The sequence below is a fragment of the Bombina bombina genome, chromosome 3 (genome assembly GCF_027579735.1).
Source record: "Bombina bombina isolate aBomBom1 chromosome 3, aBomBom1.pri, whole genome shotgun sequence".
Classification (NCBI taxonomy): domain Eukaryota; kingdom Metazoa; phylum Chordata; class Amphibia; order Anura; family Bombinatoridae; genus Bombina; species Bombina bombina.
In genome coordinates, this window is record NC_069501.1 from 768,171,848 (window position 1) to 768,197,378 (window position 25,531).

The following is a 25,531-nucleotide window of genomic DNA, read 5'->3' on the forward strand; positions in this document are numbered from 1 at the left end:
AAGGGAGCATTAAAGGGACATAAAACCCAAAGTTTTTCATTCATGATTCAGATAGGGCATACATTTTAAACAACTTTCCAATTTTCTTTTATTATCAGATTTGCTTCATTTTCTTGGTATCCATTGACGGAGCAGCTATGCACTACTGGGAGCTAGCTGAACATATGTGGTGAGCCAAAACAAGAGGCATATTTGTGCAGTCTCAAATCACCAGCTAGCTCCCAATAGTGCATTGCTGCTATTGAGCCTACCTAGGTATACTTTTCAGGATACTAAGAGAATGGAACAAATTAGATAATCAAAGTAAATTGTTAAAAAATGCATGCTCTATCTAAATCATGAAAGTTTAATTTTGACTTTACTGTCCCTTTAAATAACTAATATTTTTTAAAAAGACACAAATAACATTTTATAAAGGTACATTCAATTGTGAATTGTGGAGGAAAAAAAAATATTACATTTTCTCTGGGAAGAAAACATCTTTTTGAAAAAAGAATTTATATATATATATATATATATATATATATATAGCGTCTTAAAATATGGAAGGATAAATATATACAAATGTGAGAGGAAAAAACATGTTGTAAAGGTTCTTAATTTGTAAAAAATAAATCCTTTTGCCTCTTTTTCTTAGCCTGTGATATAATTACTAGAACTAAAACTGACTACAAACCCGCCTATAAGTCGTCATGTGCAGCTGCGTATTATCTGTAAGGGCAGGTGTGATGTTGTAGCAGACTAAAAATCACACTGTAAGGTATATATTACACAATTGTATTGCTTGTCCACCAGAGTCTTCACATCAATGGCTGCTTTGTACCTAATTGCAAATTTGCCTCTGGTTTATTGCAAAGTTTTAGGACTTATAAATTATTATATACTTATTGTCTATTCAAATCCACTACAAGAGATCCAGGAAACACTGCTTTTAACAAGCTTTATTTGTTTCTCTAAAGGGATACGAAACCCACATTTTTCGTGATTCAGATAGAGCATGCAATTTTAAGCAACTTTCTAATTGACTCCTATTATCAATTTTTATCGTTCTCTTGCTATCTTTATTTGAAAAGCAGAAATGTAAAGCCTAGGAGCCAAACTATTTTAGGTTCAGAACCCTGGATAGCGCTTGCTTATTGGTGGTCACATTTAGCCACCAATCAGCAAGGGAAACCCAGGTGCTAAACCAAAAATGGGCCGGCTCCCAAGCTTTGCATTCCTGCTTTTCAAATAAAGATAGCAAAAAAACCGAAGAAACATTGAAAATAGGAGTAAATTAGAAAGTTGATTAAAATGTTATCTGAATTATTAAAGAAAACATTTGGGTTTAGTATCCCTTTAACTTTTATGCTTTGAACTGCCTCACCCTGTCAAATATTTTGTATTGAGCCTCTTCAACAATGGTATTCTAACCTATAAGAAAACACTTTTAACCTGGGTTTTTATGTAATTTTTATCCTTTTCTGATTTAGCAACTTTGATCATTTGAAAACCTATGTTTAGAGTGATAAACATTGAATCGGTACACTTTAATAAAGAAGATATTTTCCTCGTCTATTAAAAAAAGTTCAAATTTGCTGTCATCGCCCGGGACTGTGTGATGGGATATAGTATTTTTAGGCCTTATTGCTTTGTGTGCTATCATATATAGTATTGACATCCCCCCCCCCCCGCCCATTATTCTAAAAAGGGTGACATTTAGAATAACCTGTATTATATTAGGTGACCCTGTGTACCTAGCTCACACTTGTCTATAAGCTCTGTTAAGCCATTCTATTACTACATTTCTAGGTTTTGTTTTACAATTATATAATATGCTGGCTATGATGTTTGGTTTACATATTTAGTCCTCCTCTACTGCAATATACACCTAATGGGACAGTCTACTTCAAAAGTTTCAATGTTTAAAAAGATAGATAATCCCTTTATTACCCATTCCACAGTTTTGCATAACCAAATCGGTTATATTAATATACTTTTTACCTTTTTGATTACCTTTTAGCCAAGTCTCTGCAGACTGCCCCCCTTATTTACGTTCTTTTGACAGACTTGCATTTTAGCCATACGGTGCTGGCTCCTAGGTAATCTATATGCCACACATAAACTAGTGCTGTCTAGCTGTGAAAAATTTTACGAATGCACTGAGATAAGAGGCAGCCTTCAAGAGCTTAGAAATTAGTATATGAGCCTACCTAGGTTTAGCTTTAAACAAAGAATACCAAGTGAACAAAGCAAATTTGATGATAAAAGTAAATTGGAAAGTTGTTTTTAAAATTGCATGCCCTATCTGAATCATGAAAGTTTAATTTTGACTAGACTTACTTTAATGCATTTATTGGCTTTTCTAAAACTGTTATGAGATCCAGAGTGGTCTGCTTGTTTACAAAGTGCCTTCTGTTGTGTTTTTTCTCATACTTGTTTTGAGGTCCAAGAATGACCTCTTGCTTATGCCAGCAGGCTTCAGTATAATATTATTTCAAATGAGGTTTATTTAATCACCACGGACAATGTGATGTGTGCTATAGGCAGATAGTTTTGATTTTTACTCTGATCTTTATTTCTTTCATACAGGTGGTGAAAGTCCACAATCCATTACTCACGGGAATTACTCTTCTCTACCACTAGGATGATGCAATGATTCCCAAACCCCAAGAGCTCTATAAAACCCCTCCCATCTCACACATACCTTAGTCTTTACTTTGTCTTCGCTGGAGGGGGTTGTAGAACGAAGATGTGCATATCATTCTTCAGAGAAAGGGGTTTTCAGTGTATGTTGAGGCCTGGTTTCCTCTCAGAGTACAGTAGTGTTTGTCAGAGGGATGTATTTGGGGTATGGTTTGATTCTTTGTTTCACCTCATGGAAAAAAAATAATAAACCATCTATAATCGGTCGCAGGGACGTGTCTTCTGCCTCCCTTTTTGGATCTACAATATACTCCTATTCCATAACCTCTGCTGATATGTTTCAGTACTGGTTTGGCTGTCTGCTACTTGATTGCTGGTGGACGAGTGTCTATTGGTTAGTATCCATTTATTTTAACATTAAGACACTTATATAGTTATGTTATGGGCACTTTTTATTATAAAAAAATGTATCTGCATCTGTTGTTTATATATGGCAGAGTTCCTTTTCACTTTTCCCTTGCTTTTGCGTATGGCTGCTTTTTTGATGCGCTTAGATTTTCACATATCGGGATTGCCCGCGCTGGGTTTACGCTCATCAGGTTAGCGCTCACTCCCTTAGTCTCTATAGTTTTTTTTGTGCACCAGATTTTGCCTGTCGGGTTAGCTCACGTTCATTACCCTTCCGCCATGTTGGTTTACTCGTGTGGGGTTAGCGCACATTCGCTCAGATATGCGCACGTTGTGTTTTTGAAATGCACAATTCCTTTTTTAGTTTGTCTTTTGGTGCGCGTTCAGAGGTAATGTGTTTTTCTTCAGTTTTTTCAGCTTGGCTTAGAGCGCATTGTTCCTGTTAAAGCTGCTTTGGAGGGGGGTAAATATTTTCCATTCATTAAAAGCTTTAGGGGTTTAATAGTGTTAATTGCATTGCTTTGCCATATGCTATAATGGAGCAGCAGGATCCTATCCCAAAATCTACCCAAGAAACTGAGTCTTCTGAATGCCTTTCTACCATCATTAGGTGTGCTTATTGTAAGAAAGCTGAAGTGCCCTCTTTAGCTCATGTGGCTCATATTTAGATTTTGTTAATGCAAACAGACCAGTCTAATGCTGTTTCTTTGGGTACTAATGCATCTGCTTTTTGTTCATTACAGGTTAATGCTGAGCTAATGCCTCCTGTCATGAAAATGTTTATCAAGGCTGCAGTTCTTAAACATTGGCTGCTTTCCCACCTTCAAATAAGTGTAAAAAGAGAGTGAAGTTTCCTCTGGGAATGGGGGTTCCTCATCTGAAGTTAAGAAACAGAAAAAGTGGGAAATTCACCAATTATGAGAGACCCCTAATATATATATAGACTATCTCAATGATCTGACAAGCAGATCTTAGGGTTAAACAATTTGACTGATAATATAAGAAAATAGGGGGGTGCTAACTGTCTGGTAATTCAAGAAAAACAGGAAGAAAAAGGTGACAGTATGCTAGCACTCTTGCAAGTAAAAATTAGATATCTGTAGAAATGGCATGGAGGGTAACCTTAAATCAGGATTAAATAAAACATAACTTTTATTCTATCAGGTTAATATGTACAAATGAATGTATAGTGTGTGTTTTAAAACTAAGATTAAAAATGTATATATAGGGGACAAATATCCACAAAAACTTACAAATATAATGTAATCTATCGTCCTGAGCCCTACACAGTTTCAGTGCAAACTCAGTCGCTCAAATCTGCAGAAAAGTAATCTACAAAGGGGATTGACCCCACCAACAAAATTAACTATGTGACTGCAGTAAAGAGCAAAAGTAAGCACCAGTCTGTGTGGGTGCCAGTAAGCCAAAATGTAGGCCCAAGAAAACAAAATGTGTGCTTAGGGGACTATATCCACACTCCTAGTCGTATTTAATTTTGTTTTCTTGGGCCTACATTTTGGCTTACTGGCACCCACACAGACCGGTGCTTACTTTTGCTCTTTACTGCAGTCACATAGTTAATTTTGTTGGTGGGGTCAATGCCCTTTGTAGATTACTTTTCTGCAGATTTGAGCGACTGTGAGTTTCCACTGAAACTCAGGACGATAGATCATTTGTACATATTAACCTGATAGAATAAAAGTTATGTTTTATTTAATCCTGATTTAAGGTGACCCTCCATGCCATTTCTACAGATATCTAATTGGTACTTGCAAGAGTGCTAGCATACTGTCACCTTTTTCTTCCTGTTTTTTCTTTCATATATAGTTAAACCTGATATTTAATCTTTTTTGTTTAAAGTTGGACATACAGTATTTGTTCTCTTTTAAAAGAGGTCCTTGTTTGGGGGTTAAAGATCTTTAAGTTTCTAAAGATAAACCTTGTAATCATTTAAATTCAGTTTTTATGACTGGTATTTATCTTCCTAGGTTTTTCCCTGTGCCTAATTCTGTCCCTGACATGATTTCTAGGGAATGATCTAAGCCAGGTATGACTTTTTATCCTTGTGCAAGGTTTAAAAATGTATATCCTTTACCTGCTCCTAATCTAGATTTATGGGAAATAGTTCCAAAGTTGGATTGGGCCATTCCCACTCTGGCTAAACGTACTACTATTGCTTTGGAAGATAGTACTGCTTTTATGGACCCTTTAGACTTAAAATTAGAGTATTTTCAAAAAGGGCCTTTTTACATGCTGGTTATATTCTCAGACCAGCTATTTCTATTGCTGATGTAGCTGCTGCTTCTACTTACTGGTTGTCTAGTCTTTCAGAGCAGTTTTCTGATGACCCTGTTAGTGCAAATCTATTGGGTTTGCTTCAGAGTGCTAATTATTTTATTTGTGAGGCTGTGTTTGACATAATTAAGATTAATGTCAAAAGCATGTCATTAGCAATTCTTCCCAGGGGGGCCTTGTGGCTTAAATCCTGGTCTGCTGGTATGGTGTCTAAATCTAGATTACTGTCTAGCTGCTTTTAGGAAAAAAAAGTTATTTGGTTCTGATTTAGATTCTATTATATCAACTATTACAGGAGGTAAAGTTTTTTTTTTCCTCAAGACAAAGTCTAAAGGGAAATCCAATGCTTCTAATCGTTTTCGTTCCTTTTGTCAGAATAAGGAACATAAAACTGACTTCCCTGCTCAAAAGCAAGGTTTCTCTGGTTCAGTCTGGAGACCTAATGCTAAATGGAACAAGTCAAAGCAGGGTTAGAAATCTATTCCTACTTCTAAAACAGTGTGAAGGCACGGCCCCTGATGCAGAAGTTTTGGTAGGGGGCAGATTAAGGGCTAGATTTAACAAGCAGCGGATGCTGCTTTCTCCACCCAAAGTTTACGGCTCACCAGAAACTGAAGTTAAGAAGCAGCAGTCATAAGCCCGCTGCTCCTTAACTTGTCAGTCACCTTTTAGGTTTTAGATAAGATCGGGATGATTGACATCCCCTGCTAGAGGCCAATTGGCCGCAAATGTGCAGGGGGGGTGGCATTGCACAAGCATTTCACAAAAAATGCTTGTGCAATGTTAAATTCCGACAGCGTATATGCTGTCAGCATTAACCGATGACAGGCGGACATGATTCGCTACCATCTGGCATTTAATAAATCTACCCCTAAGCCTCTTACAAGAGGCTTGGTTAGAGTCGTTTCCAGATCCATGGGTTCAGAATATTATTTCTCAGGGATATTGAATAGGATTCAGAACAAGGCCAACTAGAAGAAGGTTTTTTCTGTCCAATGTTCCAAGGAATCCTTTGAAAGCTCAAGCTTTTCTTCAATCTGTCTCAGATCTGGAAGATATGAGAATGATTGTTCCATTTCCTTTGCAGGGGATGGGATTTTATTCAAATTTCTTCATTGCTGCAAAGAAAGAAGGTACTTTCAGACCAATTCTGAAGGCTCTGAACAATGTTGTAAGGATTCCGTCTTTCTGAATGGAAACTATCAGGACTATTCTGCCTTTTGTTCAGCTAGGTCAGTTAATGTCCACAAGAGATTTAAAGGATGCTTACCCTCATGTTCCAATCCACAGAGAACATTTCCAGTTTCTGAAGTTTGCTTTTCTGGCCAAGCATTTTCAGTTTGTTGCTCTGCCATGTGGTCTGGCTACAGCTCCAAGTATATTTACAAAGGTTCTGGGTGCCCTTTTGTCTGTGATCAGATCTCAGGTTATTGCAGTGTTTCCTTACCTTGATGATATCTTGGTTCAAGCTCCATCTTTTCCTTTAGCGGAATCTCACACCAATCAACTCCTTGTTGTTTCTTCAAAAGCATGGTTGGAGGATAAATTTTCCAAAGAGTTATTTGGTTCCTCAAAGGGTTTCAAAATAGTCTTTTTCTTACGGAGGAGAGACGTTTAAGATTGGTGTTAACATATCTAAACCTTCATTCTCTCTCGTTTCCCTCAGTGGCTCTGTGATTGCAGCCTCGGATGCAATTCCATTTGCTCGTTTTCACATGAGGCCTCTTCAGCTTTGTATGCTGTGTCAATGGTGCAGGGATTATACTCAGCTGTTCCAAAAGATATTTTTGGATCCCAGTACAAGTCGGCCTCTAACTTGGTGCCAATATCATCAGTTTATTAAGCAGGGGGATTCTTTTGCTCATATTACCTGTACTGTGATCACTACAGATATGTCTTTCAGGTTGGGGAACTGTCTGGAAGTCTGACAGCACAGGGGTTTTGGGATCTTCGGGAGGCGAGGTTGCAAATCAATGTTCTAGAATTCTGTGCAATTTTCAGATCCCTTCAGGATTGGCCTCTGTTGTAAAGGGAGTCTCATCTTCATTTTCAGAGAGACAGTGTCGTGTCACAGCAGTAGCTTATATAAACCATCAGGGGGGAAATCGCAGTCCTGGATTCTCTCAGGGGCAGAAGCCAATTGTTGTCTACTCTCTGCAATTCACATGCCAGGACTGAACAATTGGGAGATGGACTTAATCATTAATCAGTCTCTACATCCAAGGGAGTGGTGTCTTCACTAGGATGTGTTCAATTAGATTGTGGAACTTTGGGTTCTCCCAAAGATTGATCTGATGGCCTCTCATTTGAGCAACAAACTTCCCAGGTACTATGCGAGCTTCAGGGATCCTCAGGCAGAGTTAGTGGATGTTCTAACAGTTCCTTGGTCATTTCAGCCTGCTTATCTGTTTCCGCCTCTGGTTCTTCTTCGCAGAGGGATTTCCAAGATAAGGCTAGAAAAGTGGTTTTGTAATCCTGATTGCCCCAGCTTGGCCTCGCAGATTTTGTATGCGGATCTGGTTCAGATGTCTATTTGTCCTTCTTGGCCTCTTCCTCTGCGGTCAGACCTTCTGTCCCAAGGTCCTTTTTTTCCATACGGATCTCAACTTGATGGCATGAAAATTTAACTCTTCATTCTGAGACTTAGGCCCATATTTATCAAGCTCCGTACGGAGCTTGAATGGCTGTGTTTCTGGCGAGTCTTCAGACTCGCTAGAAACACAAGTTATGAAGCAGCGGTCTAAAGACCGCTGCTCCATAACCCTGTCCGCTTGCTCTGAGCAGGCGGACAGGAACCGCCGGAAATCAACCTGATCGAGTACGATCGGGTTGATTGACACCTCCCTGCTGGCGTCCGATTGGCCGCGAGTCAGCAGGGGGCGGCGTTGCACCAGCAGCTCTTGTGAACTGCTGGTGCAATGTTAAATGCGGAGAGCGTATTGCTCTCCGCATTTAGCGAGGTCTTGCGGACCTGATCCGCACTGTCGGATCAGGTCCGCAAGACCTTTAATAAATAGCGGCCATAGGGGTTTCTCTGATTTTGTGATTGAAACTCTGATCCAGTCTCGTAAACCTGTCACTAGGAAGATCATTCACAAGGTCTTTGATTCGTAGTAAACCTGTTATCAAGCCTATTTCTTCTCTATGAAATCTTAGCCTAGTGTTAAGTGTTTTGCAGGATCCTCCTTTTGAACATTTTCATAAATTGGACATTAAACTACTTTCTTGGAAAAGCTAGAAATGTTTCTTAGCCCTTTCTTGTGAGCATCCTTATCTGGTATTTACTCAGGATAAGCTATTTTTGGACATTTCATTTTTTTCCCTAAGGTTGTTTCTTCAGAGAGATTGTTTTTGAATGCTTCTGAAAGAACTTTACATTCTCTCGATGTTGTTAGAGCATTGAAATATTATGTTGATGCTGCTAAGGATTTTAGACAAACTTAGGTTTTTTTTTCTGGCCCTAGGAAAGGTCAAAAGGCCTCTACTATTTCTTTAGCCTCTTGGTTAAAACTTTTAATTCACAAAGCTTATTTGGAGGCAGGTCAGCCTTTGCCGCAGTCGATTTCTGCTCATTCTACAAGGACAGTTGCCACTTCTTGGGCTTTTAAGAATGAGGCTTAAGTTGATCAAATTTGCAAGGCAGCTACTTGGTCTTCTTTGCATACTAAATTCTACCATTTTTATGTTTTTGCTTCTTCTGAAGCCACCTTTGGTAGAAAGTTTCTTCAGGCAGTTGTCTCAGTTTGATTGCTTTGCCTGTTTACTTATTTTATGCGCATTTAAAACAAAAAAGAATTTATTATTGGGCTGTGGATTTATTTTCTCAGTGAGAAAAATATGTTTGAAAACCCCTCCCTTTATGTTATTAATCGTGGACTCCACAGCTTGGGTATTAGTTCCCAACTTCCCATGAGTAATGGATAGTGGACTCTCACCACCTGTATGAAAGAAAACATAATGTATGCTTACCTAATAAATGTATTTCTTTCATAGTGGTGAGAGTCCACAAGACCCCACCCTATGTTTTCTGTGGCTAATTTTTTTGGCAATTTTTTTCCCTGCTTTCTTTATGATTCATTTTACTTTCCTCACTTGCTTTGCAATACGTTAGACTAATCTACACAATATCCAGCCTTTTGTTCAGGTTTGATCACATTAGACTGGTTTTTCGATCAGTTACGCTCTCATTGAATCTTAATCTGTTTTTGAGGGGCTTTCAAGTAGCTACGGTACTTAGCTACTTGGTTTAAGGCCTTAATTTGTAAAGCATACCAGGTTAGAGGAAGACTACCCTGACTGCATTACTACTCATTTGTAAGGAGTCTACTTGGTGTTCTTTACATACTTTTTTGAAATTGTGTTACTTTGACGTGTATGCCTCTTCTGTGGCTTTTGTCAGGAAAGATCTGTGGGCCACAGTGCCTAATTAGTAACATTCCTGCCTTAACTGTGTTGTACCACTAAACATGGTGATCTTGTGAACTTCACTGTTGGGTATACGATCCCACATTTTATGTTTCATGGACTCTCACCTTCTGATAAAAGAAAACAAAATGTATGCTTACCTGGTAAATTCATATTTTTCATGATATTGAGAGTCCAGTTTGTGGCAGTCATTGTTTTGCTCTTCATTTGCCCTGCTTTTCTGTTTTCCTCCATCTACTTGCCCAAATATATGGCTGCAAGATTCAGAGAGAGTGGGAGGGATTAAAAACTGGACTGTAATCCTTCATGTGATGATCTTGTGGACTCTCACCATCATGAAAGAAATACATTTATCATGCAATTAAACATTTTTGTTTTTTTATTTACTGTATTTAATAAGCAAACAATATATTTTTAATGCCTGAAACAAATGCTTTTTTTAGATTTATAAAAATGTAGTTTATGTAGGATTTATTTCTCTATTACCTCTAAAACAAATATGATTGCTTTTTTGCCTCCGTTTTTGTATTTATTTTTTTGTACTAAACAGACAGTGCATACAAAACCGATGACTTATCTTAACAGTTTTTCAACATAAATGAAAGGGGAAAAATAAATAATGTATGTACTCAATTCATAATTTAGTATTGAGTAATTTATTGAATATACAATAAATTATAGCAGAAATTGTTTCTGATATATATTTTATCAATCAATGTTGCATTATCCTTTTGAGATGGGAAGGAACGGAGGATAGTATTGGGGAAGGCTGTTCTTATACTTATAAATGTTAGGAAAGAAAATAAAACTGTTTTGTTAAGGTATATTCCATTGTGAAATGATGTAAAAAGGGAGCATTAAAGGGACATAAAACCCAAAGTTTTTCATTCATGATTCAGATAGGGCATACATTTTGAACAACTATCCAATTTTCTTTTATTATCAGATTTGCTTCATTTTCTTGGTATCCATTGACGGAGCAGCTATGCACTACTGGGAGCTAGCTGAACATATGTGGTGAGCCAAAACAAGAGGCATATTTGTGCAGTCTCAAATCACCAGCTAGCTCCCAATAGTGCATTGCTGCTATTGAGCCTACCTAGGTATACTTTTCAGGATACTAAGAGAATGGAACAAATTAGATAATCAAAGTAAATTGTTTAAAACTGCATGCTCTATCTAAATCATGAAAGTTTAATTTTGACTTTACTGTCCCTTTAAATAACTAATATTTTTTAAAAAGACACAAATAACATTTTATAAAGGTACATTCAATTGTGAATTGTGGAGGAAAAAAAATATTACATTTTCTCTGGGAAGAAAACATCTTTTTGAAAAAAGAATTTATATATATATTTATATATATATATATATATATATATAGCGTCTTAAAATATGGAAGGATAAATATATACAAATGTGAGAGGAAAAAACATGTTGTAAAGGTTCTTAATTTGTAAAAAATAAATCCTTTTGCCTCTTTTTCTTAGCCTGTGATATAATTACTAGAACTAAAACTGACTACAAACCCGCCTATAAGTCGTCATGTTCAGCTGCGTATTACCTGTAAGGGCAGGTGTGATGTTGTAGCAGACTAAAAATCACACTGTAAGGTATATATTACACAATTGTATTGCTTGTCCACCAGAGTCTTCACATCAATGGCTGCTTTGTTCCTAATTGCAAATTTGCCTCTGGTTTATTGCAAAGTTTTAGGACTTATAAATTATTATATACTTATTGTCTATTCAAATCCACTACAAGAGATCCAGGAAACACTGCTTTTAACAAGCTTTATTTGTTTCTCTAAAGGGATACGAAACCCACATTTTTCGTGATTCAGATAGAGCATGCAATTTTAAGCAACTTTCTAATTGACTCCTATTGTCAATTTTTATCGTTCTCTTGCTATCTTTATTTGAAAAGCAGAAATGTAAAGCCTAGGAGCCAAACTATTTTAGGTTCAGAACCCTGGATAGCGCTTGCTTATTGGTGGTCACATTTAGCCACCAATCAGCAAGGGAAACCCAGGTGCTGAACCAAAAATGGGCCGGCTCCCAAGCTTTGCATTCCTGCTTTTCAAATAAAGATAGCAAAAAAAAAACGAAGAAACATTGAAAATAGGAGTAAATTAGAAAGTAGATTAAAATTTTATCTGAATTATTAAAGAAAACATTTGGGTTTAGTATCCCTTTAACTTTTATGCTTTGAACTGCCTCACCCTGTCAAATATTTTGTATTGAGCCTCTTCAACAATGGTATTCTAACCTATAAGAAAACACTTTTAACCTGGGTTTTTATGTAATTTTTATCCTTTTCTGATTTAGCAACTTTGATCATTTGAATACCTATGTTTAGGGTGATAAACATTGAATCGGTACACTTTAATAAAGAAGATATTTTCCTCGTCTATTAAAAAAAGTTCAAATTTGCTGTCATCGCCCGGGACTGTGTGATGGGATATAGTATTTTTAGGCCTTATTGCTTTGTGTGCTATCATATATAGTATTGACATCCCCCCCCCCGCCCATTATTCTAAAAAGGGTGACATTTAGAATAACCTGTATTATATTAGGTGGCCCTGTGTACCTAGCTCACACTTGTCTATAAGCTCTGTTAAGCCATTCTATTACTACATTTCTAGGTTTTGTTTTACAATTATATAATATGCTGGCTATGATGTTTGGTTTACATATTTAGTCCTCCTCTACTGCAATATACACCTAATGGGACAGTCTACTTCAAAAGTTTCAATGTTTAAAAAGATAGATAATCCCTTTATTACCCATTCCACAGTTTTGCATAACCAAATCGGTTATATTAATATACTTTTTACCTTTTTGATTACCTTTTAGCCAAGTCTCTGCAGACTGCCCCCCTTATTTACGTTCTTTTGACAGACTTGCATTTTAGCCAAACGGTGCTGGCTCCTAGGTAATCTATATGCCACACATAAACTAGTGCTGTCTAGCTGTGCAAAATTTTACAAATGCACTGAGATAAGAGGCAGCCTTCAAGAGCTTAGAAATTAGTATATGAGCCTACCTAGGTTTAGCTTTAAACAAAGAATACCAAGTGAACAAAGCAAATTTGATGATAAAAGTAAATTGGAAAGTTGTTTTTAAAATTGCATGCCCTATCTGCATCATGAAAGTTTAATTTTGACTAGGCTTACTTTAATGCATTTATTGGCTTTTCTAAAACTGTTATGAGATCCAGAGTGGTCTGCTTGTTTACAAAGTGCCTTCTTTTGTGTTTTTTCTCATACTTGTTTTGAGGTCCAAGAATGACCTCTTGCTTATGCCAGCAGGCTTCAGTATAATATTATTTCAAATGAGGTTTATTTAATCACCACGGACAATGTGATGGGTGCTATAGGCAGATAGTTTTGATTTTTACTCTGATCTTTATTTCTTTCATACAGGTGGTGAAAGTCCACAATCCATTACTCACGGGAATTACTCTTCTCTACCACTAGGATGATGCAATGATTCCCAAACCCCAAGAGCTCTATAAAACCCCTCCCATCTCACACATACCTTAGTCTTTACTTTGTCTTCGCTGGAGGGGGTTGTAGAACGAAGATGTGCATATCATTCTTCAGAGAAAGGGGTTTTCAGTGTATGTTGAGGCCTGGTTTCCTCTCAGAGTACAGTAGTGTTTGTCAGAGGGATGTATTTGGGGTATGGTTTGATTCTTTGTTTCACCTCATGGAAAAAAATTAATAAACCATCTATAATCGGTCGCAGGGACGTGTCTTCTGCCTCCCTTTATGGATCTACAATATACTCCTATTCCATAACCTCTGCTGATATGTTTCAGTACTGGTTTGGCTGTCTGCTACTTGATTGCTGGTGGACGAGTGTCTATTGGTTAGTATCCATTTATTTTAACATTAAGACACTTATATAGTTATGTTATGGGCACTTTTTATTATAAAAAAACTGTATCTGCATCTGTTTATATATGGCAGAGTTCCTTTTCACTTTTCCCTTGCTTTTGCGTGTGGCCGCTTTTTTGACGCGCTTAGATTTTCACATATCGGGATTGCCCGTGCTGGGTTTACGCTCATCAGGTTAGCGCTCACTCCCTTAGTCTCTATAGTTTTTTTTGCGCACCAGATTTTGCCTGTCGGTTTAGCTCACGTTCATTACCCTTCCGCCATGTTGGTTTACTCGCGTGGGGTTAGCGCACATTCGCTCAGATATGCGCACGTTGTGTTTTTGAAGTGCACAATTCCTTTTTTAGTTTGTCTTTTGGTGCGAGTTCAGAGGTAATGTGTTTTTCTTCAGTTTATCAGCTTGGCTTAGAGCGCATTGTTCCTGTTAAAGCTGCTTTGGAGGGGGGTAAATATTTTCCATTCATTAAAAGCTTTAGGGGTTTAATAGTGTTAATTGCATTGCTTTGCCATATGCTATAATGGAGCAGCAGGATCCTATCCCAAAATCTACCCAAGAAACTGAGTCTTCTGAACGCCTTTCTACCATCATTAGGTGTGCTTATTGTAAGAAAGCTGAAGTGCCCTCTTTAGCTCATGTGGCTCATATTTAGATTTTGTTAATGCAAACAGACCAGTCTAATGCTGTTTCTTTGGGTACTAATGCATCTACTTTTTGTTCATTACAGGTTAATGCTGAGCTAATGCCTCCTGTCATGAAAATGTTTATCAAGGCTGCAGTTCTTAAACATTGGCTGCTTTCCCACCTTCAAATAAGTGTAAAAAGAGGGTGAAGTTTCCTCTGGGAATGGGGATTCCTCATCTGAAGTTAAGAAACAGAAAAAGTGGGAAATTCACCAATTATGAGAGACCCCTAATATTGTTATCAGTGTGTATATATATATATATATATATATATATATATATATATATATATATATATATATATATATATATATATATATATATAGACTATCTCAATGATCTGACAAGCAGATCTTAGGGTTAAACAATTTGACTGATAATATAAGAAAATAGGGGGATGCTAACTGTCTGGTAATTCAAGAAAAACAGGAAGAAAAAGGTGACAGTATGCTAGCACTCTTGCAAGTAAAAATTAGATATCTGTAGAAATGGCATGGAGGGTCACCTTAAATCAGGATTAAATAAATCATAACTTTTATTCTATCAGGTTAATATGTACAAATGAATGTATAGTGTGTGTTTTAAAACTAAGATTAAAAATGTATATATAGGGGACAAATATCCACAAAAACTTACAAATATAATGTAATCTATCGTCCTGAGCCCCACACAGTTTCAGTGCAAACTCAGTCGCTCAAATCTGCAGAAAAGTAATCTACAAAGGGGATTGACCCCACCAACAAAATTAACTATGTGACTGCAGTAAAGAGCAAAAGTAAGCACCGGTCTGTGTGGGTGCCAGTAAGCCAAAATGTAGGCCCAAGAAAACAAAATGCGTGCTTAGGGGACTATATCCACACTCCTAGTCGTATTTAATTTTGTTTTCTTGGGCCTACATTTTGGCTTACTGGCACCCACACAGACCGGTGCTTACTTTTGCTCTTTACTGCAGTCACATAGTTAATTTTGTTGGTGGGGTCAATGCCCTTTGTAGATTACTTTTCTGCAGATTTGAGCGACTGTGAGTTTCCACTGAAACTGTGTGGGGCTCAGGACGATAGATTACATTATATTTGTAAGTTTTTGTGGATATTTGTCCCCTATATATACATTTTTAATCTAAGTTTTAAAACACACACTATACATTCATTTGTACATATTAACCTGATAGAATAAAAGTTATGTTTTATTTAATCCTGATTTAAGGTGACCCTCCATGCCATTTCTACAGATATCTAATTGGTACTTGCAAGAGTGCTAGCATACTGTCACCTTTTTCTTCCTGTTTTTTCTTTCATCTATAGTTAAACCTGATATTTAATCTTTTTTGTTTAAAGTTGGACATACAGTATTTGTTCTCTTTTAAAAGAGGTCCTTGTTTGGGGGTTAAAGATCTTTAAGTTTCTAAAGATAAACCTTGTAATCATTTAAATTCAGTTTTTATGACTGTTATTTATCTTCCTAGGTTTTTCACTGTGCCTAATGCTGTCCCTGACATGATTTCTTGGGAATGATCTAAGCCAGGTATGCCTTTTTATCCTTGTGCAAGGTTTAAAAATGTATATCCTTTACCTGCTCCTAATCTAGATTTATGGGAAATAGTTCCAAAGTTGGATTGGGCCATTCCCACTCTGGCTAAACGTACTACTATTGCTTTGGAAGATAGTACTGCTTTTATGGACCCTTTAGACTTAAAATTAGAGTATTTTCAAAAAGGGCCTTTTTACATGCTGGTTATATTCTCAGACCAGCTATTTCTATTGCTGATGTAGCTGCTGCTTCTACTTACTGGTTGTCTAGTCTTTCAGAGCAGTTTTCTGATGACCCTGTTAGTGCAAATCTATTGGGTTTGCTTCAGAGTACTAATTCTTTTATTTGTGAGAATGTGTTTGACATAATTAAGATTAATGTCAAAAGCATGTCATTAGCAATTCTTCCCAGGGGGGCCTTGTGGCTTAAATCCTGGTCTGCTGGTATGGTGTCTAAATCTAGATTACTGTCTAGCTGCTTTTAGGAAAAAAAGTTATTTGGTTCTGATTTAGATTCTATTATATCAACTATTACAGGAGGTAAAGTTTTTTTTTCCTCAAGACAAAGTCTAAAGGGAAATCCAATGCTTCTAATCGTTTTCGTTCCTTTTGTCAGAATAAGGAACATAAAACTGACTTCTCTGCTCAAAAGCAAGGTTTCTCTGGCTCAGTCTGGAGACCTAATGCTAAATGGAACAAGTCAAAGCAGGGTTAGAAATCTATTCCTACTTCTAAAACAGTGTGAAGGCACGGCCCCTGATGCAGAAGTTTTGGTAGGGGGCAGATTAAGGGCTAGATTTAACAAGCAGCGGATGCTGCTTTCTCCACCCAAAGTTTACGGCTCACCAGAAACTGAAGTTAAGAAGCAGCAGTCATAAGCCCGCTGCTCCTTAACTTGTCCGTCACCTTTTAGGTTTTAGATAAGATCGGGATGATTGACATCCCCTGCTAGAGGCCAATTGGCCGCAAATGTGCAGGGGGGGTGGCATTGCACAAGCATTTCACAAAAAATGCTTGTGCAATGTTAAATGCCGACAGCGTATGCTGTCAGCATTAACCGATGACAGGCGGACATGATTCGCTACCATCTGGCATTTAATAAATCTACCCCTAAGCCTCTTAAAAGAGGCTTGGTTAAAGTCGTTTCCAGATCCATGGGTTCAGAATATTATTTCTCAGGGATATTGAATAGGATTCAGAACAAGGCCAACTAGAAGAAGGTTTTTTCTGTCCAATGTTCCAAGGAATCCTTTGAAAGCTCAAGCTTTTCTTCAATCTGTCTCAGATCTGGAAGATATGAGAATGATTGTTCCATTTCCTTTGCAGGGACAGGGGATGGGATTTTATTCAAATTTCTTCATTGCTGCAAAGAAAGAAGGTACTTTCAGACCAATTCTGAAGGCTCTGAACAATGTTGTAAGGATTCCGTCTTTCTGAATGGAAACTATCAGGACTATTCTGCCTTTTGTTCAGCTAGGTCAGTTAATGTCCACAAGAGATTTAAAGGATGCTTACCCTCATGTTCCAATCCACAGAGAACATTTCCAGTTTCTGAAGTTTGCTTTTCTGGCCAAGCATTTTCAGTTTGTTGCTCTACCATGTGGTCTGGCTACAGCTCCAAGTATATTTACAAAGGTTCTGGGTGCCCTTTTGTCTGTGATCAGAACTCAGGTTATTGCAGTGTTTCCTTACCTTGATGATATCTTGGTTCAAGCTCCATCTTTTCCTTTAGCAGAATCTCACACCAATCAACTCCTTGTTGTTTCTTCAAAAGCATGGTTGGAGGATAAATTTTCCAAAGAGTTATTTGGTTCCTCAAAGGGTTTCAAAATAGTCTTTTTCTTACGGAGGAGAGACGGTTAAGATTGGTGTTAACTTATCTAAACCTTCATTCTCTCTCGTTTCCCTCAGTGGCTCTGTGATTGCAGCCTCGGATGCAATTCCATTTGCTCGTTTTCACATGAGGCCTCTTCAGCTTTGTACGCTGTGTCAATGGTGCAGGGATTATACTCAGCTGTTCCAAAAGATATTTTTGGATCCCAGTACAAGTCGGCCTCTAACTTGGTGCCAATATCATCAGTTTATTAAGCAGGGGGCTTCTTTTGCTCATATTACCTGTACTGTGATCACTACAGATATGTCTTTCAGGTTGGGGAACTGTCTGGAAGTCTGACAGCACAGGGGTTTTGGGATCTTCGGGAGGCGAGGTTGCAAATCAATGTTCTAGAATTCTGTGCAATTTTCAGATCCCTTCAGGATTGGCCTCTGTTGTAAAGGGAGTCTCATCTTCATTTTCAGAGAGACAGTGTCGTGTCACAGCAGTAGCTTATATAAACCATCAGGGGGTAAATCGCAGTCCTGGATTCTCTCAGGGGCAGAAGCCAATTGTTGTCTACTCTCTGCAATTCACATGCCAGGACTGAACAATTGGGAGATGGACTTTCTCAGTACTCAGTCTCTACATCCAAGGGAGTGGCGTCTTCACAAGGATGTGTTCAATTAGATTGTGGAACTTTGGGTTCTCCCAAAGATAGATCTTATGGCCTCTCATTTGAGCAACAAACTTCCCAGGTACTATGCAAGCTTCAGGGATCCTCAGGCAGAGTTAGTGGATGTTCTAGCACTTCCTTGGTCATTTCAGCCTGCTTATCTGTTTCCACCTCTGGTTCTTCTTCGCAGAGGGATTTCCAAGATAAGGCTAGAAAAGTGGTTTTGTAATCCTGATTGCCCCAGCTTGGCCTCGCAGATTTTGTATGCGGATCTGGTTCAGATGTCTAGTTGTCCTTCTTGGCCTCTTCCTCTGCGGTCAGACCTTCTGTCCCAAGGTCCTTTTTTTCCATACGGATCTCAACTTGATGGCATGAAAATTTAACTCTTCATTCTGAGACTTAGGCCCATATTTATCAAGCTCCGTACGGAGCTTGAAGGGCCGTGTTTCTGGCCAGTCTTCAGACTCGCCAGAAACACAAGTTATGAAGCAGCGGTCTAAAGACTGCTGCTCCATAACCCTGTCCGCTTGCTCTGAGCAGGCGGACAGGAACCGCCGGAAATCAACCTGATCGAGTACGATCGGGTTGATTGACACCTCCCTGCTGGCGTCCGATTGGCCGCGAGTCAGCAGGGGGCGGCGTTGCACCAGCAGCTCTTGTGAACTGCTGGCGCAATGTTAAATGCGGAGAGCGTATTGCTCTCCGCATTTAGCGAGGTCTTGCGGACCTGATCCGCACTGTCGGATCAGGTCCGCAAGACCTTTAATAAATAGCGGCCATAGGGGTTTCTCTGATTTTGTGATTGAAACTCTGATCCAGTCTCGTAAACCTGTCACTAGGAAGATCATTCACAAGGTCTTTGATTCGTATTAAACCTGTTATCAAGCCTATTTCTTCTCTATGAAATCTTAGCCTAGTGTTAAGTGTTTTGCAGGATCCTCCTTTTGAACATTTTCATAAATTGGACATTAAACTACTTTCTTGGAAAAGCTAGAAATGTTTCTGAGCCCTTTCTTGTGAGCCTCCTTATCTGGTATTTACTCAGGATAAGCTATTTTTGGACATTTCATTTTTTTTCCCTAAGGTTGTTTCTTCAGAGAGATTGTTTTTGAATGCTTCTGAAAGAACTTTACATTCTCTCGATGTTGTTAGAGCATTGAAATATTATGTTGATGCTGCTAAGGATTTTAGACAAACTTAGGTTTTTTTTCTGGCCCTAGGAAAGGTCAAAAGGCCTCTACTATTTCTTTAGCCTCTTGGTTAAAACTTTTAATTCACAAAGCTTATTTGGAGGCAGGTCAGCCTTTGCCGCAGTCGATTTCTGCTCATTCTACAAGGACAGTTGCCACTTCTTGGGCTTTTAAGAATGAGGCTGAAGTTGATCAAATTTGCAAGGCAGCTACTTGGTCTTCTTTGCATACTAAATTCTACCATTTTGATGTTTTTGCTTCTTCTGAAGCCACCTTTGGTAGAAAGTTTCTTCAGGCAGTTGTCTCAGTTTGATTGCTTTGCCTGTTTACTTATTTTAAGCGCATTTAAAACAAAAAAGAATTTATTATTGGGCTGTGGATTTATTTTCTCAGTGAGAAAAATATGTTTGAAAACCCCTCCCTTTATGTTATTAATCGTGGACTCCACAGCTTGGGTATTAGTTCCCAACTTCCCATGAGTAATGGATAGTGGACTCTCACCACCTGTATGAAAGAAAACATAATGTATGCTTACCTAATAAATGTATTTCTTTCATAGTGGTGAGAGTCCACAAGACCCCACCCTATGTTTTCTGTGGCTAATTTTTTTGGCAATTTTTTTCCCTGCTTTCTTTATGATTCATTTTACTTTCCTCACTTGCTTTGCAATACGTTAGACTAAGGTATGTGTGAGGGGTTTTAAAGAGCTCTTGTGGTTTGGGAATCTTTGCCTCTTCCTAGTGGTAAATAAGAGTAATTCCCATGATTAATGGATTGTGGACTCTCTAAAGGTGGTGAGAGGTCACGAATCATTACTCCTGGAAATTCCACTCATAACTACTAGGAAGAGGCAAAGATTCCCAAAACTCCAAGAGCCCTTAAAAACCATTCCACCTTACTGAAAAGTAGTCTTTTCTTTGCCTCCACGGGAGGAAGGTGAAGAAAGGAGGTGCTTCAGATTTTCTTCTGTGAAATGGGTGCTCACACTGATTTGAGGCCCATTTTCCCCTCAGAGAGGGAAGTTTATGGAGTATTTAGTTTTTTTTTAAATTTTTATTTATAGATTGAAAAGAGGGTCAGGTTACAGACGTAAGTCGATCAGGTAATACAATGAAAGGCGAACATATGGATAAGGGCTGCTCATCTAATATACACAAAATTGTCTCAGATTTCTTTTCTCTGGCACATGCATTAATTGCACTAATTGCATATAAGGCAGAGTGAATCTCACCCATATATAACTTTTGCATTTTTTTCTTTTTTCTCTTTCTTTTTCTTCTTTTTTCGTCTCATCTTTCTTTTTTTCTTTTCTATTGTAATATATTTTGTATGGTTTTTTGAATTGCACAAAGTCAAAAGTCATTTTGGCTATTCTTATTTATTTATTTTAGGTCATTTAGATCTTAGGGGAATATAGCTTATCCTAGGACACAAAGATCTCAGGGGTATATTATGGTATGTTGCACAGTTTAGAATATAGTCACGTTTTTTCATTTTTTCGTAGTCAAAGTAGTCACACTTTTATGGTACACATATGGAGAAATTTGTACACACAAATCGCCAGTAATGGCTCCTAAAAAAGACAAAAAAAGCAAAGCCAGTGTTTTGCAGGATAGTATATTGGAAGAGGGCAGCAGTGCTAAAATGGATACAGATTCACAGGCATTGATAAAAGCTATATGCGTGGCATTGTCCCCACAATTTGACCAACTGCGCCAAGATGTACTTACACTTACAAATGAAATACATGAATTCAATAGCAGAATAGAAGCTGCTGAACTGCGCATCTCAGATATTGAGGACAGGTTGAATATAGTTGAACAAGATACAAGTCAGCACAAAACATCACTAGAAAAACTGCAGGACAAGGTTGATGACCTTGAGGATAGAGCCAGAAGGAATAACCTGAGACTGGTTGGGGTTCCAGAAACATCAGAATACAGTGACTTAAAAAAATTTATCGTAGAGAAATTACCCCTCCTGCTAGATTTACCAGACCCCACACGACAGATAGTGATCGAGAGAGTGCACAGAATAGGGCAGTTAAGAACTAAAGCTGATGGTGCGCAGATACCAAGACAAGTGATAATGAAACTGTTAAATTTCCAAGATAAAGTAGATCTGTTGAATGCCTATCGCAAAAAGAAGGAAGTTTTTCTAGAAGGTACTAAACTATTAATGTTTCAGGACTATTCGGTTGAAACAACAAATAGGCGGAAGGTCATGGCCCCTCTATGCACACGCATTATTAAAAAAGGTTTTGAAGCATTTTTATTATATCCAGCCCGGATAAAGGTCCGTAAAAATAACACCTGGCTTATGTTAAATACATATCAAGAAGTTAATATGTTTTTAGAGGAGAATGCTTAAGAATTTGTGTTGGCTCTTTAAGAAGATGAAAGAACCAATTCCTATAACAGTGATGATGCATATAATTGATGATGTTTTTAAGTTTAAGTGTTGGGGGGGGGGTTCTTTTTTCTCCCTTACCCACCCCCCCACCCCCCCCCATTTTTCTTTCTCTTTTTTTTTTTTTTTTTTGTGTTCTTTCCCCTTTCCCCCTTCTCTCTCCACTCCTATTTCTTTCTCCTTTTTGCCTCCCTCGCATGCTTTTCCCCTGTCCCCCCCCTCCTCCAATAGTGAAGTCGCAAGAGGTTTACGGGACATTTATTATATTATGGAGCATAAAGCTAAAAGAGACTTAAAGTTTCTAAATCAATAGAATGACAGAGATGGTAAACATTAATCTGGTATCCTGGAATATCAGAGGCATAACAAACCCAATCAAAAGAAAAATGGTTATAAAAAATCTCAAAAAAATTTAAATGCAATATAGCATTTTTACAGGAAACGTATGTAACCCAAAAGGAAGTAAATAAACTGAAAACAGATTGGGTGGGCGAAGTCATTGCTTCAGTTGGAACTACCAGAAAATGTGGGGTGGCTATTTTGCTACATAAAAACCTAAACTATAAGATTGCCCAGTTAGAAATAGATGCAGAGGGACGGTTCATTATTATGCAGATAAAGATAAAGGATCAAGTGTATATATTGTGCAATATTTATGGACCTAACAATCAAAGCCCAGATTTTTGGGAAAAAATAAAAACTAAATTGACACCATATATAGAAAGCAATCTGATAGTGGCAGGAGATTTCAACCTAGTCTCTCAACTTCCATTAGACAGATGGCCGTTCAAAGTGAGAGATCTAGGTCGAGAGAAATGTAATATCACTCGTTTTCGAAAATTTAGAAACACGTTAAATCTAAAGGATGTGTGGAGGATTCAGAATCCAGAGTCAAAAGCGTATACATGCAAATCTAACACATATAAATCATTATCACGGATAGATTATATATTAATAAATGAAAGGCTTGTTGGGATTGCTGAGGCAGATATAAGTTCAATCATTATATCAGACCATGCCCCAATTTCTCTATCTTTATCAATAGGTTCTGCGAGTAGAAATAGCCCCACATACCTTTTCCCAAAACACTTATACTCTAATCTTAAATTTCAGAATTGGTTAATAGAGGCCTGGAAAAAGTATGAATGCCTGAATAAGAATTCAGTTAAAAGCCCTGAGACATACTGGGAAGCCTCGAAGGCAGTACTACACGGTGAAATAAAGGCATATTTACATAAGTTATGGAAAAAAAACCAGCTCCGGGAGGGACAATTAACAAATCAGTTATCAAATGCATATAATACATATTTACATACAGCTTCGCCATCTAATTGGCAGAACTATGCTAAAGCAAAAAAAGAAAGAGACATATTCCTCCAACAAAAAGCTGCCTACATGGTGGTCAGGTCTAATGCAAGGTTATATAAGTTTGGAGGAAAGATTGGTAAAAATTTAGCTAATTTAGTTAAACAAAATCGGGGTTCTAATTCCATATCTGCAATATCAGTCAATGGCAGTCGCTTAACACAGTCTAAGGACATAAGCAAAAACTTTTTAGAATATTATACCCAAATTTTTTTATCTAAGGAAATCAATGTGGATAATAAAAAAGCCTTTTGGGATACAGGCAGGCTCCCGACATTGGATGAGGAAGCAAGCAAATCACTGTGCGAACCAATTAATAAAGATGAAGTCACTCAGGCAATTAAAAGTAGCAAGTTAAATAAGGCCTCAGGGCCGGACACTTTTCCGGCAGAATTTTACAAAATACTCACACAGCAAATAACGGAACCTTTATGTGATCTATATAATGCATATTACCTGCAAGGACATCCTATCTCGGGTAATTTCAGTGCCTCCCTAATAGTGCTAATTTTAAAGAAGGGCAAGGATGCAGAAAAACTAGATTCATATCGCCCTATATCCCTGCTCAATGCCGATTATAAACTATTAACAAGTATCTTGGCAGCTAGATTACAAAAAATTCTGGATAAACTCATCCACCCAGACCAAACTGGTTTCTTAAAGGGCAGATCCCTATTTTCAAATCTAAGGAAACTATTATTAACAACAGAATATTATAATATTAGGAAGAAATCATATGAGGCTGATAGGGAAGACAAGGCTATCATTGCTCTCAATGCCGAAAAGGCTTTTGATTCCATTGGTTGGGATCACTTATTTACCACAGTGGAACAGTTTGGTATGAGAGGTGCCTTCCTGTCTTTTATACAAGCACTATATCAGAATCCAAAATCTGCCCTAATTGTGAATGGCAGGACTACAGAATGGTTTCAACTGGCGCGAGGCACTCGACAAGGGTGTCCACTCTCTCCACTACTTTTCAATCTTTGCATTGAACCATTGGCTATAGTATTACGCAATACCATTAGGGGGATTAGACTTGGGGAGACAGACATTCAAATCTCCCTTTATGCAGATGATTTGCTTGTATTCCTCTCCAATACTAAGGAGAATATTCCTATATTACTGAGTTTATTGAAGCGATATGGTTCATTCTCAGGTTATACAATAAATGATAATAAATCAGAGGTTTTGTGGCTAAATAAGACCAGAGACTCTCTAGGGGATTTGCCCTTTAAGGAGGTTAAAATGATTAAATATCTAGGAATTAATGTCACAAACTGCCCGGAAGAGTGGTATCGAGCTAATATCGATGGCGTCATTAAGAAAATCCTAGAGGATATCTCTAGATGGACATCATTTACATTAACACTAGCCGCCAAAATAAATCTCATAAAAATGATCGCACTTCCCAAACTTCTGTATATAATGCAGAATATCCCACTGTTCCTACGTAAAGGAGATATAAACATGTTAAATTCGGCTTTTAGGAGATTTTTATGGGGAAAAACAAAGCACAAAATGTTGTTAAAAAGACTATCTCAACCCAAAGAAAACGCAGGCTTTGCCCTACCCTCAATATATAATTATAATTTGGCCTGCTTGATGAAGATTGTACCAGATTGGTTATTAGACATGGGTCAGCTAACGCCTCTGGATGTAGAAGCCGGCCTTCTTAAACCGTATAGCCTAAAAGCCCTAATACATATGAGGCAAAAAGATTGGCCTCCTTTACTTAAAGTGATGTACACTCTTAGAAATCCTATTATAGCCTGGCAAAAATTATGCACGGCGGTAGGTGTCAATTTCCAGTGTTCTAGATATCTACCAATCCAGAATAACCCACTCTTCCCCGCAGGTTCTGATACCGAAATTTTCAAGAGATGGAAGGTAGGGGGCTTAGTCTATTTTGCACAATGTATTGATGAAGATAGACAAGTTATTCATTCATTCGGCTCCTTAAAAGAAAAATATAATCTCCCTAACCGCGATATGTTCGGTTATTTTCAAATCAGGCATTTTCTCAACAATATAGCACTTGCAGATTTCTATATAAATTGGGAAATTCTAACTAAAGCTTTGTCACGCCGTCAGCTTGGCAGAGCTTCTATATCTCATTGGTATAATCTATTATTGAGTAAAGAAGGTGTCTATGGCATGGAACGGCTCCATGAGAGATGGTCATTAGACATCCCGCAATTGGAGCTTAAGACA